This window comes from Oreochromis aureus, linkage group 10, assembly GCF_013358895.1.
Source record: "Oreochromis aureus strain Israel breed Guangdong linkage group 10, ZZ_aureus, whole genome shotgun sequence".
In the NCBI taxonomy this organism is placed as follows: Eukaryota; Metazoa; Chordata; class Actinopteri; order Cichliformes; family Cichlidae; genus Oreochromis; species Oreochromis aureus.
In genome coordinates this window covers 22,093,054-22,109,684 of record NC_052951.1, presented here as the reverse complement: position 1 = coordinate 22,109,684, position 16,631 = coordinate 22,093,054, and the positions used below count along the sequence as shown (strand labels likewise).

At 41.4% G+C, this 16,631-nt stretch overlaps 1 long non-coding RNA gene across 1 annotated transcript; it reads right to left on the bottom strand.

Moving 5' to 3' along the window:
* Positions 1-6,542: 6,542 nt before the first annotated feature.
* On the bottom strand, positions 6,543-9,326 carry LOC120442389. Its single transcript, XR_005614704.1, has 3 exons — positions 9,104-9,326; positions 7,204-7,603; positions 6,543-7,062 (listed from the first exon to the last, which is right to left on the bottom strand). It is a non-coding gene; the product is annotated as an uncharacterized LOC120442389 (long non-coding RNA).
* Positions 9,327-16,631: the final 7,305 nt, after the last annotated feature.

The window sequence follows — 16,631 nt, the reverse complement described above, 5'->3', positions numbered from 1 at the left end:
GGTGCTTTATACTGTAAGTTAAAGTCCCTACAGTAATACAGAGAGGGCTTGATCAAACAACCCCCTTTAAGCAAGCACTTGGCGACAGTGGGAAGGAAAAACTCCAGTTAATCCATTTAGAAAGCTCTGCACACCTGAATCAATGACATGTGGCTAGGAGGAAAGAAATATTACAAAAAAAATGTACATGTATATAGATTATGACCTCACACTCTCGCCATTATTTTTAATGAAATATGTTTCAGTCCAAGCTACCTTTGTTAGGTACAGTAAAACACAATCACACAGTAATATATATTACCATTCACCAAGGCAGAATGTAATCCACCACTTAGGAAATACTGACTATCAGACACAAACTGGACTCAAAAACAACAGTAGTTTTTGTGATTGATTCTCTAAAAGCCAAAAGGAAAGAAAAGCAAACACCTATTTGTAACATTTATCAGTAACATCCAGATCCATTAAACATTCTAAAACATCATTTAAAAATTAGTTATTTCTATTGCGAAATGCTTTCTTTCTTCCAGTCAATGATGTGCAATACTATGAGAATGCAAACGACATCAAAATCTATTAGTCTAGTACAATAATCCCTACAAAATAGGATCATATGAGAAACTGCAACAAACTAAGCAGAAGTTCATCGTTTGATCCTGTGGGTGACAAAGTCTGCAAAGTAAACATCTAGAAAGCCTCTCTTCTCTTCAATAATAAATCATGGTCTCCTCTAGGTGGTGCTGAAACGTCTTTAATACCACAAAGTCATAAAGATGCTATATCATATTTCATATAATTAAAGTGGGCTGCTACTGGATAGTCGCTATCAAGCTGGCGAATCGCACTTTTATGTTCAATTTTCTAATAGTTTTACCTATATGTGCTGCACATGTGATCACACTCCTTATTGGAAACTTTACCTGTGTGTGGATGACAGAAATACATTGTTTTACTAGTGCTGTGACACTGGGTGCACACTGGTAATTTAGTTAGAGATGAAAAAGTTCATTACAGTACAATTAAAAAACATCCGAACAAGCATGGTCTGTTTGGAACGGCTGGCAATGAAAACCTCTTCTCTCAAAAAATAACATGGCAGCACAGCTTAGGTGCAAAGTTGTATCCGAGTGAACCACAAAACCTCTGGAACAATGTGCTTTGGACTGATAAGACCAACGTGTGGACGTTTGGTCATGAGTGCCGCATTTTGTGAAAGCCAAACACAGCATGTCAGCACGGTGGAGGAGCGGTGATGATTTTGGCTTGTTTTGGAGCTACATGGCCTGGTCATCTTGCAGTCACAGAGTCCACCATGAGCTCCTTTGTATACCAAAGTATTCTAGTCAAATGTGACGCCATCCGTCTGTCAGCTAAACTGGATCATGCAACAGGACAAATGTCCCAAGCACAGTAGCAAATCTACAACAGAAGGACTGAAAAAGAAAAAAAATCAAGGCATTGCAATAGCCCAGTCAAAGTCCAGACCTTAACCTTAAGAGAGAACCTCAATGAACTGAACCAACACTGCTAATAACACTGACAGACAATGTGAGAAACTGATAAAGTCAGACAGAACAGTTATTTCAAGTTGTTGCTGCTAAAAGTGTTTCTACAAGTTGCTGAGTCATGGGTGGAATTAGTTTTCACAGGACTGTACAGAGTCTTTTTTACAGTCGATGCGCTGTTAGTGGATACAAATATTGAAACTAAATTACATTGGATCCTTTTTTTTTATCCAGTCATTATTGTGGAGTTCACACCTTTTTATCCAGCCACATAGAGAGGAAACCGTGCTTGCCACAAAGTTTAGTTACTGACACGAGGTGTACATTTAGCTGTGCTAAATTTAGCATACGAGACATGTGTGCACAAGAAACAAGATGATTTACTGGCGGTGGCTAATTATACATGTCAGCAGTGTTTTCCCTTGCAGCTGAACAGGAAGTGAAGGTCACCCCACCTGGAAGACATGTCACATCAACTGAAACAGACGTTGGCTTTTACTGGAAACCGTAAATGTCGCACAGTGTCACATTATCTCTCAGGCCGCCCCCCAACCCGACCCCACCCAACGGCTGGATATTGACTGGCCTCCAGTGGGTCTCAGCTGACTCGACACTGGCTCCATTCAGATCCTTTTCACAGCTCTCAAAAGGAAAATATCACTTAATCTTTTATTATTATTTTTTTTACAGCATGCAAATAATCTATGCCACCAGGAGTAGAACACGGAAGTTTAGTTAACAGCCTTCGGGGTGTGCTTTGCCTCATGGCAGGTAGCCCATGCCATTTTTGAGGAGTAATTGTTAAACAATTTCAGATTTAATGACACCAAGTTTTGAATTTGACACAAGTGTACCACCTACTGCTAAATGTTGTCGACATTTTTCAGCAAAAGTTTATCTTCCCTCTGAAAACTGATTTACCCTGCTGTTTACCTCTGTCTTGACGCACCACTGGTTCTTTTTGGAAATCTTATTTCCTGAAGTAATTTTTTTTTCTTTTGCAGTGTACACATTGTTAAATAAAAACAGCTGGCGCTCCGAAAATACAGACGTTCTGTGGCTCTGTGCTGAAAATGAGGACTTTAAACTGTATCAGCTTTACAAAACATAGTACTTAAGTAATTCAAGATATTGTGTTTCTTTCTAAGAAGGAGGAAAAAAGGAAGGGAGGGGGGGTGGACAAAAGGGCAAAGGTCATAAACCAGACCTTCAGCACTGGTCCGCTGAATCCCCACGTCACCAAATGACCTTGGATAAACAAACTTCCCTTTGCCAGGTGCAGATAGTTTAACTGTTGACAGTGTTTTAGCTGCAAATCCCCACAAAGCACACAAACAGCAAAACTTCCCTGTCGTCCACTTTGTGCCTCAGTCCACTCGAAACACCCTGTAATGTCATTCTTCCTGTGCTCCAGCAGGGTCACCCAGTGCAGGTGTTCTTGTTATCCAGATGTCATTCATAAAATAACTCTATTGTGCCAAGACCTGTCCGTGTCTTGTCAGCTGCCGTCGATTTACAGAGACGGAAGTATTTCTTGGAGTAATGGATGGGAATTATGTGTGCTAGCCAAGCGGCTGTGCAGCTTGCATGTTTTAGCTATCAAAAGATAAGAGGAGTCTTTATGATTTACAGAGAGTGTGTGGGAGTGAGCCATCTTTCCAAAAGGACATGCTTTACTTTTCTGGTTTCTGTAAGGTTGATTTTTTTTTCTTCTTTTTTAAAAAAAGTTTTCATTTACATGATGAGGAGCCTGAAACAGGGAGTTTTCAGAAGCTTTGTCTACCAGCTGAATTTTGATTACCTCTACACAGCTGTTTCGATGATCTCAGCAAGACTAGAAACAGTGAACCAAGTACTTCAGCAGAAACAGATCAATTTACACTAACTGGACACTTTACTAATAGTAGGTAGAACCGTGTTTTTCTTTCTAAATGGCCTTAATTCTTCGTCCTATAGATTCAACAAAGTGCCGGAAGCATTCCTCAGAGATTTTGGTCCACACTGGTTGCAAAGATTGGTCATTTTACCCTAACCTGTGGCATCAACAAGCCATTTTTATTTATGGACCTGGTGCTCACTGGATACTTTCTCTTTTTTTTGGACCATTCTCTGTGAAGCCTTCAGTTGTCTTGACCAGGTCGACATGATCTACAAATGCACTGAGTTCTAGTCATGTGATTGGCCGATTAGGCGTTTGCATTAAAAAAGAAGTTGAACAGGCGTACTTAAAAAAGTGGCTAGTGAGTGTATAGCACCTTGTAAAATGGCGATATGTTGACATTTGTGTGGTTTAAGCAAAAAAAGAGAAAAGAGGCTTTTTAAAATTTTTGGACAAAGCCAGCCCAATGTTTCCTACAGTTTTCCTTCCTTATACAAAAGTAAAGTTACAGACATTAAAGTTTTAGGCTTTTTCTGTACTCTCATCCTACCTTTGGGCCCTAGAGCAGGGCACTTTCAACCACTCTACTAAAACTGCAATAGCTGTTGCCAAAGTGCGAATCTATTACTACCACATAAAGATAAAATAATAAATTCCCCCACTAAAATCGGAAGCACTAGTTTAAATGATAAAATCAATGAATAATGAGAACATTTGTGTTACTGTCAAAAACATGGGAGGAAATTGTACCCCTGGGTCATATGGAATTGCTTTTCCACACAAATTGGATAAATTAATTAACCGACTGATTCATTTCATTGTCGCAAATGCTAATTCATTTGCAGTGTGGGCACAGAATGAAAAAAAAAAAAACTGCAAACAAATAAAACCAAAACCAATAAATCACACAAACAGTCCACAGCAAAACGGCATGATATAATGCAGGTAAACAGTAGGCAGATTTAACTTAGTGCAGACAAAAATACAAACACTGATGTGCACTTACAGGTTGGAAGCCCAACGAAAAGCTCACTTAGAGGCCCAACAGCTTTACACTACCTGGACAAATATGCTCTCCTCTGTTAACTGGAACGGGTAAATTTGATATGTTATCTTTAGCAGACGAGACACCAGGAGAAAACATGATTAAGATAAGTTGTTGGCTCTTGCATTGATTTGATCACAACAAACTGACACGCTGCTACAAACTTTTAACATCTTCATTTATTTAAAGCCACAATATCCTGCCAGAGATTCCCCATCACCTTAGACAAACTGCAGTCAGCCGGAGCCTCCTGCTGTCAGTCTGAGTTTCAGATGGGAGGTTCCCAGGATGTGGGGAGGATGTGGGTTGCATCCAAATGATATGTCCTTCTTCTTCCTCTTCCTCATGTGTGTGTGTGTGTGTGTGTGTGTGAGAGAGAGAGAGCGACTAGGCCATGGGGGGAGGAGTGTTATCATTGAAGTGTGAGTCATCCTGACCCTCCCCTCCTCTCCCTGCACATTATGTTGCGTGTGTGTGTGTGAGGGAGGGAGGTGCATTTATGTTAAACGGGGATGCTTTGAATGCATCAAAGGAGGCTATGAGAGTGTGTATGATGTATTATTCCGTCCATGTGTATCATGGCGGATGGCGTGAGCATCCCCGCGTGATGTGAGCGTGCAAGGTTGATAAAGCTGAGGTGAGTCATCCACAGGCCAGCATCGCTTGTTACCATGGGTCATGCACAGCAGGTACCCCACCTCTCCATGTGCTTTTTTTTTTTTTTACTCACCTCTCTTCCTTATCCTCTTCCTCCTCCATCTCCTCCTCTTCTTTTTCCTCTCTGACTCACAGATGACTCCCCACCACCGCCACCGATGACATCATCACCCCCTCCCAAACACTTTGTTGTGGTGAATCATACTGTACGTTGAGATTTTCTCCGCTCGGCTCCTCAGCCAGCCAGCAGGATAGACCCAAATGTTACCCGTTCATTCATGAAATCCTCCTAAAGTCGCTGAAGCGCTCGTCTTTTGATGGCTTCTTCTCATGTTTGTTGCTTGAGTGACATCATCCATTTTAACATTTATACTGTAATGGAATAAAATGACCCTCTGATTATGTTCGGGGAAATATGCTCTGCTTCGGACGCCCATGCGAATGTGCTCGAAATGCCACTTTTTTTTCCCCCTCAAATAATCATCGGCTTGTTTGAAAGCTTGTTCAGTTTTGGAGAAATGTCTCTCTGGGTTAAAAGTACACATTAAGATTAAGAGTAGTCTCTTAACTGAGAATTCTATATCATTTAAGGTATCTTAGGTGGGAGCCAGAATATGTTGCCTCTTTTCCATGTTGATATGAGTGCAGTGGTAAAATGAAGTTCATGTTTCAACACTACCTAGGCATTTTTCATGGCTGCTGTGACTGTGACTCTTATATATTGATTGGTTATACGTTTTACAGGAAATGCACCATTGTTCTTCTGTCACTCAATCAATAATGAATACAATGTGCTGTATATAAAAAAGGCCAGTACACTAAAAAAGTGCTGTCTATGTGTCTAGCCCACCCGATCTCAGCCATTTACCATAAAAATATCATATTCAGATTTCTTTCAGTCGTTAACAGTAATGTATTGTCATCACATCTCCTCCTCTGGTGGAATAACCGACCCTGGTTTCTTCCACAGACTGCTGACAGCTTACGTTCTCCAGATGTTTCTGAATTTTCCGTCACAAAGGGCGAACTCGCCGTGTTGTCTGCGTTGTGTCGTGCCTGTGAATGCCGTGGGTTAATAACACGCGGCCAAATCAGACCCGCAGAGACGAAGCGATTCAGTGACGTCAGGGACGAGAGCGTGAAGTCACCTGACTTCTTTGTCTTCAAACTACTGTATGTATCTGCTCCGCCTGTCGTCTCAAACTACATATGGATGCTCGACAAGGCGGTAGATTACTACATCTATCCTTAAGATGTGAGGTGCCATATAGTTTCTGTTATATTTTATTCCCATTTTTTAAAATTGTAGTTGCTGAACTGGAGAATGTGCTTAACACTGCATCTAATTTCTCTCCTCAGCCACAGTTTTACGCTGCAAGTCAATTTTTTTCCTTCACAATGGGACACCTCTAACACACTTTCTGACAACAGCCTAATTGCTGTAACAAATCACTGCTCTTGGCAGTCTCACTCATATTTGACAGCACATGCTGTAACCATGGCAACAGTAAATCTTCCACAACATGCACTAAAAAGTAATTGTGAAACGAGCTCACATCTGAGGTAAAAACAGTCATTACATCTGGCAAGACTTTTTTTTTTCTCGCCTGCTCTTTGTGGCGATGAATTTCAAACAGATGCCCTGAATCACGTGATATGAATCTATACTATTCAACAAATCTTTTTTAATCTGTTACTGTTACAGTGTTTTAATGAAATGTATGTCATCGTACTGCGTGACGGTTTGTGTGTCCTGGCGTCGTAAGTCCACCTGCCGTCTCTTCCTCGGCTTGCAGGGCTTTTTGTGAATGGAGGCTTGCTGTGCTCAGACAGTAGGATGGATGAATGGGAGGGAGCGGCGGACGAATGAATGAGAGCGATGGAGGGATGTGTGTGGCGAGATAGGGAGAGGTGGAGGCTACGTCACATTACGTTTCCGCAGTGCATCAAGGGAACTAGTCTGTCTGTGACTCATACTGTCAGGATGGGGGGGGGAAGGGGGTTGGGGATGGCGAGGGAGAGAGAGAGAGAGAAGGGCAGAGGGAGGAGGAGACAGAGATGAAGAGGATGAGGAAAAGAGAGCGGGAAAGGAGGGGTCTGGTCTTTTTTTGTCCTACCTTTAGCTTTTTTCTTTTCCACTGCTCCATCCCCCATCAGTGATGTAATACAGGTGACCTATTCATCGCAGGGAGGAAGCCTTCCTCGCCTCTCCTCCTCTATCCCGCTCTCATTTTCTCTCTCTCTCTTCCTCTCCTCCCTCACTCTTTGCTCAGCTGACTGACTGAATGCATGAATGAACAGGTCTCTCTCTCTCTCGCTCTCCTTTTAACGAGGTGGGGGGAGGGGTGACACAGGAAGCTGTGAGGCAGACCAGAGCAGGAGAAGAGGAAAGAAAGAGTGATAAGGAAGAGAGGGAGGAGAGAGAGTTCCCATGGCATCTGAATGGATACATATCGACTGCTGATCTCATCCTTTACGTGTGAAGGCGTCACTATTGTCTGTCTGTCTAGCCGTACCCTATGTGCGTAAGACACAAATGGATGCAGTTCAATTCACTGAGAAATACATGTATATTTTCTGTAACTCTGTCTGACTTGAAAACTTCTTATATCTGCCGGCTTTTATAGAAACTATCACAATTTGTACACACAGCAATGCATCACACAATTTAAAGTGTATGTAGCAGTTCTAGATAAAGATTAAAAACACTGCTACCCCTGTAAATGTGAAACTCTTAGGTGACTTCCTTCTTGAGTTATCGCATTCATAAGATTTTCAGAAAGCTTGACCTATAACCTTGACCTTTGAGGTCGCTGGAATTAGAGCTTGTCCAAGATTTTAAGTAGATGCACCTATGGTATCAGTTTCAAAATCCTATGTCACCTCATTCTTGAGTTATGCATTCACAAGATTATCGAAAACTTGACCTCTGACCTTGACCTTGAGGCCGAGGCCACTGAGATCGTCGTCCAAGGTTTTTTGTACATGCGCATAGGGTATTATTTTGAAAATCCTACAATGCCTCATTCTCGAGTTATCGTATTCACAAACTTGGGTGTCCACAGTACCCCATCACCCTTTCACAGCTGAAGGCTAAAAACCTGTATTTGTTATCAAACTTTACACTGTGACAACTTCCACATGTCACCTAGCCCTATCGAGAGGAAAAGGTTAAAAAAAAAAAAAAAGTGACTTACTACATGGTTATCTGCTGACAGCTCAGAGGTGAGGAACACAGTGAGCTAAATCACCAGAATCAGATTACTTCAATAATCCCAGAGGAAATTATGTAGTCACAGTTGCTCCAAGACATAAAGGACAGTAGTGAACAAGTACTACGGTAACAGTATTAAATAATACAATATCTTACAAATAGCTCTAACAGGTAAAGCAGGTTTTTCTCTTACTGGGAATTTAAGCTTCAGTGGGAAATCTTTGCAGTAGATATATAATAATCGCCAAATCTTTACAGTGCCTACAATGTAACGTAGACGGTATTTATGCTGGTGCATCACAAGTTAATTACCGAGTTGCTGTGTCCCGGGGTTTTACAGACAGTGCCAGGCGACAGAAAAAAAAATGCTGGGACTTTTTCCGCTCCTGGGTCCTCAACTCTTTGTCATGGTCAGATTTTTTTCAGGTGCAAATATATTTGTCCCATATTTGTGGCGGGTATAGAAAACCTGCCACTGAAATGTTATTTTTATATATATATATATATATATATATATATATATATATATATGTGTCTAATTTTTTTTATTTTTTTTTTATTTTTTTACAAATTTTCAGTTGAAATTTTGTGTCTCGGAATTTCAGTTTTCTAACTCAACATGCTCAAAACATGAAAAATAGTACTAAAAGGCTAATGTTGCTTACTGTCTTCAGCATTACCCTTATTTTGAAATCCACTTACACTGCTACCATAAACAGATCCCAAAAAATCAGTTTAATGTTGGATAAAAGTAGCTGCACCAATTTTCCCAGATGAAACAGTTTATCTGAAAAAATACTTACTTTTAATGGACTTGAAGCTCAAACTGGGCTGCACCTTATTGTATCTCAGCAAAACTCAGCAGCTAGGTCTGCTCACTTAAATTTGGATTACTTGGTTGCAGACAGCTGGAGACCCGACTGCCCGGGTCCATGCATGTTTGTCGTGGACGTGTACGTGTAAAGTGTAAAACCAGCTGTAGCCTCTGGGGGCAACATCGTAAACAGCAGGTCTTTGTCTTCTCTCATTTCCTACAAATGCAGACAAACAGAAAAATCTTTTAATAAGGTAAATCAGCTACACACGAATGCTAAAAATTTTGAGACTACATTTCAGTAAAGGACAGACTGTTCCCCTGCACATGACCAAAGCCTTACCCCAAAAGTAGGGATTCTAAGTCCATACCTGCTTACTCTGCCATATAGGCTACATATGTAGGGGTTTGTACGCATGTATGTGTGCCTGTGTGTGTGCACATGCTCATTGCCAGCCATCAGACCCTGGCTGTCTCAGCCTCCACCTTGTATGAGTCAGAGCTGCAGTACAGTGTGGGAGAGGCGGGGATTGGATATCCTGCTGGTGGCTCGTCCACACACTTGCACACACACAGACACACACTTTTGTATTATTATTCATGTGAGTACCGCCAACAATACATTCCCAAACCTTCAGAAGTGAGGACCAGCAAAATATCCACTTTGAGTGTCAAAAACGCCAGCAGTTCCTCATAAAGACAGACGTTCAAGAACAACACAACACATGAAAAACTTCCACACGTATGCAGAAAGACATACAGAGAGCAGCAGCGACATATATGTCTGCATTTAACACAGATAAGGAGACATACAGTGCGCACACATATAGACACATACACAGCATGCTGTCACATCCGGCCCTGCGCTCCACAGTGTGGCCTATAATTAGCTGCCTGCAACGCTGACTGCCTAGAGATGAGATGAGCTAACCAGAGAGAGAAGGAGAGGAAGAAAAGGAGATGAGCTAACCACATGTAGGTAGATGCTGTTTCACTGGGTGAGGAGGAAGAGGATAGACAAAAAATAAAAAATAAAAAAGGGAATGTAACCAGTCAGAGGTGAAACTTCATAAAGTGAGAGCCACCTATGATAGCAGATAGATGGAGCACCCTCAAAGGACATCATCCCAAATCTGTTACAGAACTATGGCTGCACACTCTGAGTGTGGGTGGCCCCAGCAGGGATTAAACGCCAAACCCTAACAATCATTCTCAACTCATTCAGATGTACAAGGCATCCAAATGTGGGACTGAAGATGTGTGCATGGGCGCGCGCGTGTGTGTGCATGAGTCTTCCTCGGCACATACTCAGACTGGAGCATTTTTATGAATGGGGCTCCAGCAGCCAGTGCGATAAAGTATGTCACAGCACTATAATGAGAGCTGGGATGGTCTCTTAAGTAGCACAATTTCATCTGTATAACAAAGGCAGGCTTGAGACTCGGCTGTGAATGAATGAGTCAGGATCGACGTAACCCGGCTACATGGGCAGGGGTGGGGGTAGGATGGGCCGGGAGGGGGGGTGAAGGAGAGAGGGAGGGGTTTGTGTATGACTCATACTCTCACTTTTCTCATTGTCACTCCGCTGCAGTAGGATTGGAGAACTTCTGGCCTGCTGTGGGCTCTCCCTCTGCCTCTCAGCTGGATCCACAGCTTCTTCACTACTGCATTTTCACTTTTGTCAATTTCCACATTTTTATAAGAACTGCACATCTCTTCCTGCTTTGACGCAGGTAACGAAGGCGATCCGTACCTCACAAATGCATTGGCTCTGATGGTGGGTCAGTGTTTCACAATTGCATACTGTGCAGCCAAAACTTGTCACAACCCACTGAACTTTTTCCAGTCAGGAAACTAAACATTAATTTTGTATTAATTCATGCTTAAATACATTTGTGGTGCATAAGGCTTCTAGAATGAATACATTTGCTCACCTGTGCAAACATAAAACCACGTCTGCAGTGATATATAAATATTTTTCTCAGTGTGAACCACATTCAGCTTTAATAAAGAATGGGAATGAGCTGATGTGGAAAACACAGCATGCTCAAACTGTGTTAATCACATAAGTTTCCCATACCTGAAAATGTCGCTGCAGCAGCAAACTGTCCAGGAGATGCTGCAGTTTTTTTGTTCAGGTGGTAGGCGTGGTTAGTTTTCAGCCACCGTTTTACCACCAGCAGTTAGTTTCAGTTCAATGATTTGTTGCTAGTAGCAACCACTGCTGGCGCAGTTTGCTGTTTAACTGGCTTTGGCTGTGCCCCAAATCCCCCCCTTGTTTACTCACTACATAAAATATACACAAGACTTTACGGAATACCACATACTTTCCAGCAATCTCTGCAGTTTGATGTGGTACGGCTGTTAAAGATAATCTGCCATATGATGAATGTCCTTCACGAAAACTCACCTTATTCTTTTTAACCCTACGTCTTATCCTATGAATCTAACAGATAACCTTGATTTTTATATCTAAAAAAACATCATCGCCACCACCACCACCACAAAAACACACGTATCCGATAATTCTATAGATGTTGTATGCCTCTCGTCCAATAACATCCAGCTTGAAAGAAAGAGTTTCCCTGGACTGCTGTTGGGGTGGAAAAAGTCATCCACCTCTTAATCGTGAAATGGTTTTTGCTGTCAGAACAGGGACACAACATCGCCTTCATAATGACGTTTGGTGGGTTACTCATTGTCATTTTGTGCCATCAAGCTCAGCTATTGAGCTGTGCAGTGGTCTCGGTTTAACCAGATTGGTCAAAACCGACATGCTCATGAGTGTGCAGCTGACAAATCTGCAAGAACTGCATGACGCTATTGTGTCAATATGGACCAAAATCTCTGAGAAATGCGGATCTCATTAGTTTGTTTGCAGAACATAAACAGCATGTAGTGTAGCCATTCAGTCATAGAGTAATGGAATAAAATAGAAAAGTGAAAAATTTAAACCTTCTTCCTTAAAATCAGCAGAACACAAAGAGATGAGAAACCCAAATGCTGGACTACAGTGAGAAACAGTGACATGACCTCATAATGATAAGTATGGATAAAGAAGCAGACAGATAAAAGTCAAATAACCCCTTTGAGATGATTTTGCAGCCGAAAGCTTAATTTACTGTCAGAGGAAGAGCTCCGTGAAAAAGAACAGGACATACATTTTTCAAAATAAAACACCTGGAAAGTGGTTTAAATTATGAAAGGTTCCTCAAAAGTGATCATATTGCCTGCACAATACTGGGTAACAACAACATGCAGCCCCAGTTTGATTTAACTCTTTTTAAGACACCTGTTAGGAACAGCTCAGACCTGTATTTATTTCAAGTGTGCTCATGGCAAAGATGACGCAAACTACGTAAATCTGATCAGTGAACACACATACATACACACGTTTTGCTAACCTGATATTTTAGTCAGCTGCTAAAGTACACAAATCCAGGAAGCAAACCTCAACACAGCGATTTACCAATACGTTTGCTGTCATTTTAAAAATCCCCCAGCTATGCAGAAAATTACATCACACCGGGTCTGTCTTCATAACTTGTGCAACGATTTAGAAACTCATTTGAAATGCAACATCTAAATAAAAAACACACGTCTCAGGATGATCTCGTGTGATAAATCACGAGGAAGTAATTCATTCATGATTAGTGCTCCACTTTATAGTTCCCTTGAGCAGCTTTCTATCACTGTTTTTATTATTTTACCTCCCGAGAAGTTTTGACAAATTCACTTTCCAGTCCAAGAGACACAACGTGTGAAGATCTTGCTGGGAATGGAGCTGGTGTGACTAAGAGTGAACCAAAACAAAGCACTTAAAGATAATCTTTGTTTTTTATGAGCTCATCTCTGTATTTGTAGACTGTTGTTGAAATAGTCACCAAACCTGACTTATTAACGACTGTGATTTATTACTTAAAACTTCTGTAAGAATACTCAGCAGAATTAGCTTTCTTCCCATCAGGCCAAAACCTGAGTGTGGTATTTATTACTGACTAAAAAACAAAACTAAATAAGTTTCAACATGAAAGCAATTTCAGCTTTAATCCTTTGTATTAGATGGATGGAAAGATTATTCTGCTTTCATTAAATGTTTTGCATTTAATGATTAAAAGGAAACTACATCAAAGATGGTCCAAAAAATTGAATTGCACGTGTCTGATATGGTTTTAAAGATGCATTTCTGTTTTTAATAACCTAAACTGCCGAGATCTCATTGTGACTGACCCCAAGCAGCAACTTATGCTGGTGGTATTACAGCTTTGCACCTGTGTACGTAATTGTACCACAATTTAGCTACTAAAACCAAAAAAATATGTTGTCCCGTGGGGAAAAAAGGTGTACTCCATTGACATTTTGTAGTAATAACAGTAGAGAAGAGCATGCTTCACCTACCTCTCATTTTGCTTTAGTTTATATGAAAAATAGTAACGTTTATTTTCTTACTTTTCCTAAGTAGGTGCTACTTTTATGAGCTGACAGGTCAGCTGCTGACAGATGTGAGGGGTCACAGGAACAGCAAGTCATTGTGAAGCAATGACCAGAGGAAGCGAGGAAGAGGAGAATAGAGGTAATGAAGGTGTAATTTGCTAACCATCTGTGAGGTGCCTGGTTGCCCTGGGGGTTTCCTCTTCTCCGGAACTTCCCCTCCGCAGGGGTACAGGTGCTGGAGAGAAGAGGAGGTGGTGAGAGGCGGCTGGTAAAGTGGAAAGGAAGGGGTGATGCAGGAAACGTAAGGGGGAGAAGGGAGGAGGGTGAGAAGGACAGATGGATTAATCAGACAAGCAACAAAACAAAGACAGAGGAAATAGATTCTTATTAGATTATTTGGAAGGAAAAAAAGACAACAGGAAAGTTAAGGGCACTTAAGAGGTTTAATGTAAGCCTCTCTTTCATTTCTTTAAAAAAAATACCCAAAGGTATTTTGAAATTTTCATATATTTTATAACACGACTGAAGTACCTTTCAAATCTTGTAGAAGGTATTGTGGTGAAGACAGAAAACAATTACTAAGTTTCTCCATCTGTAACTGCCAACTTTCTAAAATTCTAACTCATCCCCCTCACATCTTCTCCTTCTGCTTATCCCACAACATCAACCCTTTTTATTTAATAGAGATGATGCATTTTAACATAGTTCCCGTGCAGAGCAGGAAACTGATGTGCTGTTAGTATCAGCTTTTGCTAATTTAGCGATTAGCTATTTAATTAGCTATGGCTTGCCCCTAGTTGAGCTTTTACTTCTACAGTGCACAGATAAGGGTTTACAGGATCCCATTACCAAACAAACGAACAAACAAAAAAGCAATAGGCCAGAGAAAAACGAGTGGATGGAATGTTATGAGTGGCTACTGGCAGTGGCTGTGAAGTCAACTGGCTAGAGAGCAAGGCTAGAGACAAAGTCAGCAAGCCCCTGGTAACCACCAGTCACTAGGGAAAAATAGGTATTCTACAACCAGTTGGCAAGTACTCATGGGAAGCTGCTTGCTGTTGCTGGTTGAAATGGTTGCAGAGTAGTATGTGGTGGTGCACTGGAAAAACTCCTTGCTATTGCTGTAGTTGCCTGTAGTTTGTATGGATAACACTGAATCCTCTGCACACTCGCTAAGTATTTGTTAAGCGTTAGAGAAACTGTGAAGAGCGCAGTGGAAACCAGAAACGGAGATCACGTGCTTTCAAATTAAAAGTTGCATTTTTTAAATCAGTTGGTGTCAGCGGTAAGGTACAGCTTTGGAGGCAGAAGGTCTCCATTTCCAGTATGTATTTTTTTCAAGTTTGACTATTTCTTGTTGGTAGTTAGCGTGTTTTCAGAAAAGCTTGGCATCTTTTATACAAACTATGGGTGATCACAAGGAGGTTTTTGATTCAGAACTGTATGTGCGACTGATTTCAACCAGCAACAGGCAGCAACCTTTCACCAGCTGGTTGGAGAACACGCATTTTCCCCTTGCGAGTGGCAGTTGCCAATGGGTTGCCAACTGGTTTCTAGGCTTGTGTGCCTGAGGGCTTAGCTGTACATATATGAGTGCATAAAGCTGGTAGCTATCCTCTGGGTATAAACTGATTAAAAAATAGAGGGATAAGAACTGATTCTTCAGGAATTAAATGTTTTTAAGTGGAGAGTACTTTTAGATTATTTAGGTATAAGTATGTCATGGCTGACAGTGTCTGTTTCCGATCAAAGAACACTGTTTCCACAAAGCAAACAAACAACACAGTTTCTGTAGAATAATTTGGTCTGAAACCACTTTGTTACAATCATCGGTGTAAACCTGACCCCAATATTTTACTTGCTGTTCGAAATGCTAAGTGTTTCTCAGGGGGACTCACTGCAGCAAAAGCAACAGCAGCTAAGCATGCACAAACCAAAACCACTGAAACTTAACTAACATGAACAAAATTAAAAGGAAGCAATCTGTTGAGACTGAAAATTGAACCTCACCTCATTTTATATCCGCCTGAGTTCTTGTTTTGCAGTTTTCCTTTTTCTTTACCACACCATTGAATGTTTAACTCAGTTCACACCACCTGCACATCTGAAATGCTTATTCCCAAAACTCTGTTTTTAAGCAGATTTAGTTGCTACTAAGTTTTTTGTATCTTTTGTCATCCTCCCTGCCCTATAACCCCATCTCACCCTATAAATTCCTCATTTCCCATTGAACATGCAGGCAGCTGGAGGTGGTGGTAGTGATGGTGGCTGGGCTCCTTCCTGCTTTGAAGCACTCCAGTCAGCCGTGTTGCCTCTGACTGGCTCTCTCTGAGGGGCATATAATGGCTTTAAGACGTCCTAGCTTCCTCGATAATGACTGCTTCCTCTGCTCTTGGCCTGGCAGGCTGGCTCGCTGGCTGACTTGCTGGATGTGTGGGTGGCTGGCTGGCCACCTGACAAACTGACCAATGCTCAGTTCACATCTGCAGTATTATAACTTAACTACACTAACCGAACAGAGAGAGGGTCTGATCAAACCTAATGAAGTTCTGTGTATCCTGTATATCAATGTGTATAAATCAGTTTGTTAAAAAATCAGCCTCTATTAATATTACAAAACAATCAGGCAGCAACCAAGTTGTTTGTGTTGCTCTGTAGTTGTTTGCAGATTATTAAATGAGTAAATATCAGCTGTTGTCTTGCTGGTTAACTGAGGGAATGGATAGTTGGTTTAATGCCTGGCTCTTTGACTGACTGGGATGGTTATAAGCTGGCTCCTTAAGTAGCTGACTTATTGGCTCAGGAATGCAGCAGGTGGCTCAAAATCTGAATGGGTTTTGCGGTTATGTGTGTGTGTGTGCGTGTGCACATGTGTGAGTTTTGTGTGTATGGGTTTGTGCCTGAGTGCGTGTTTTTTTCCCATGGTTGAAACCATTGAGCTTGTCTGCAGGCCCTCAGATTTCTTCTCTAATCTGGCATGTTTCACATTCCCAATTTCCTCTGCTGATGCATGCCTCCTCTGCTGTTTGTTCAATGGGAGACTGTAAAGGGGAAGGAATGACAACTGCCTGTCTTTCCAACTC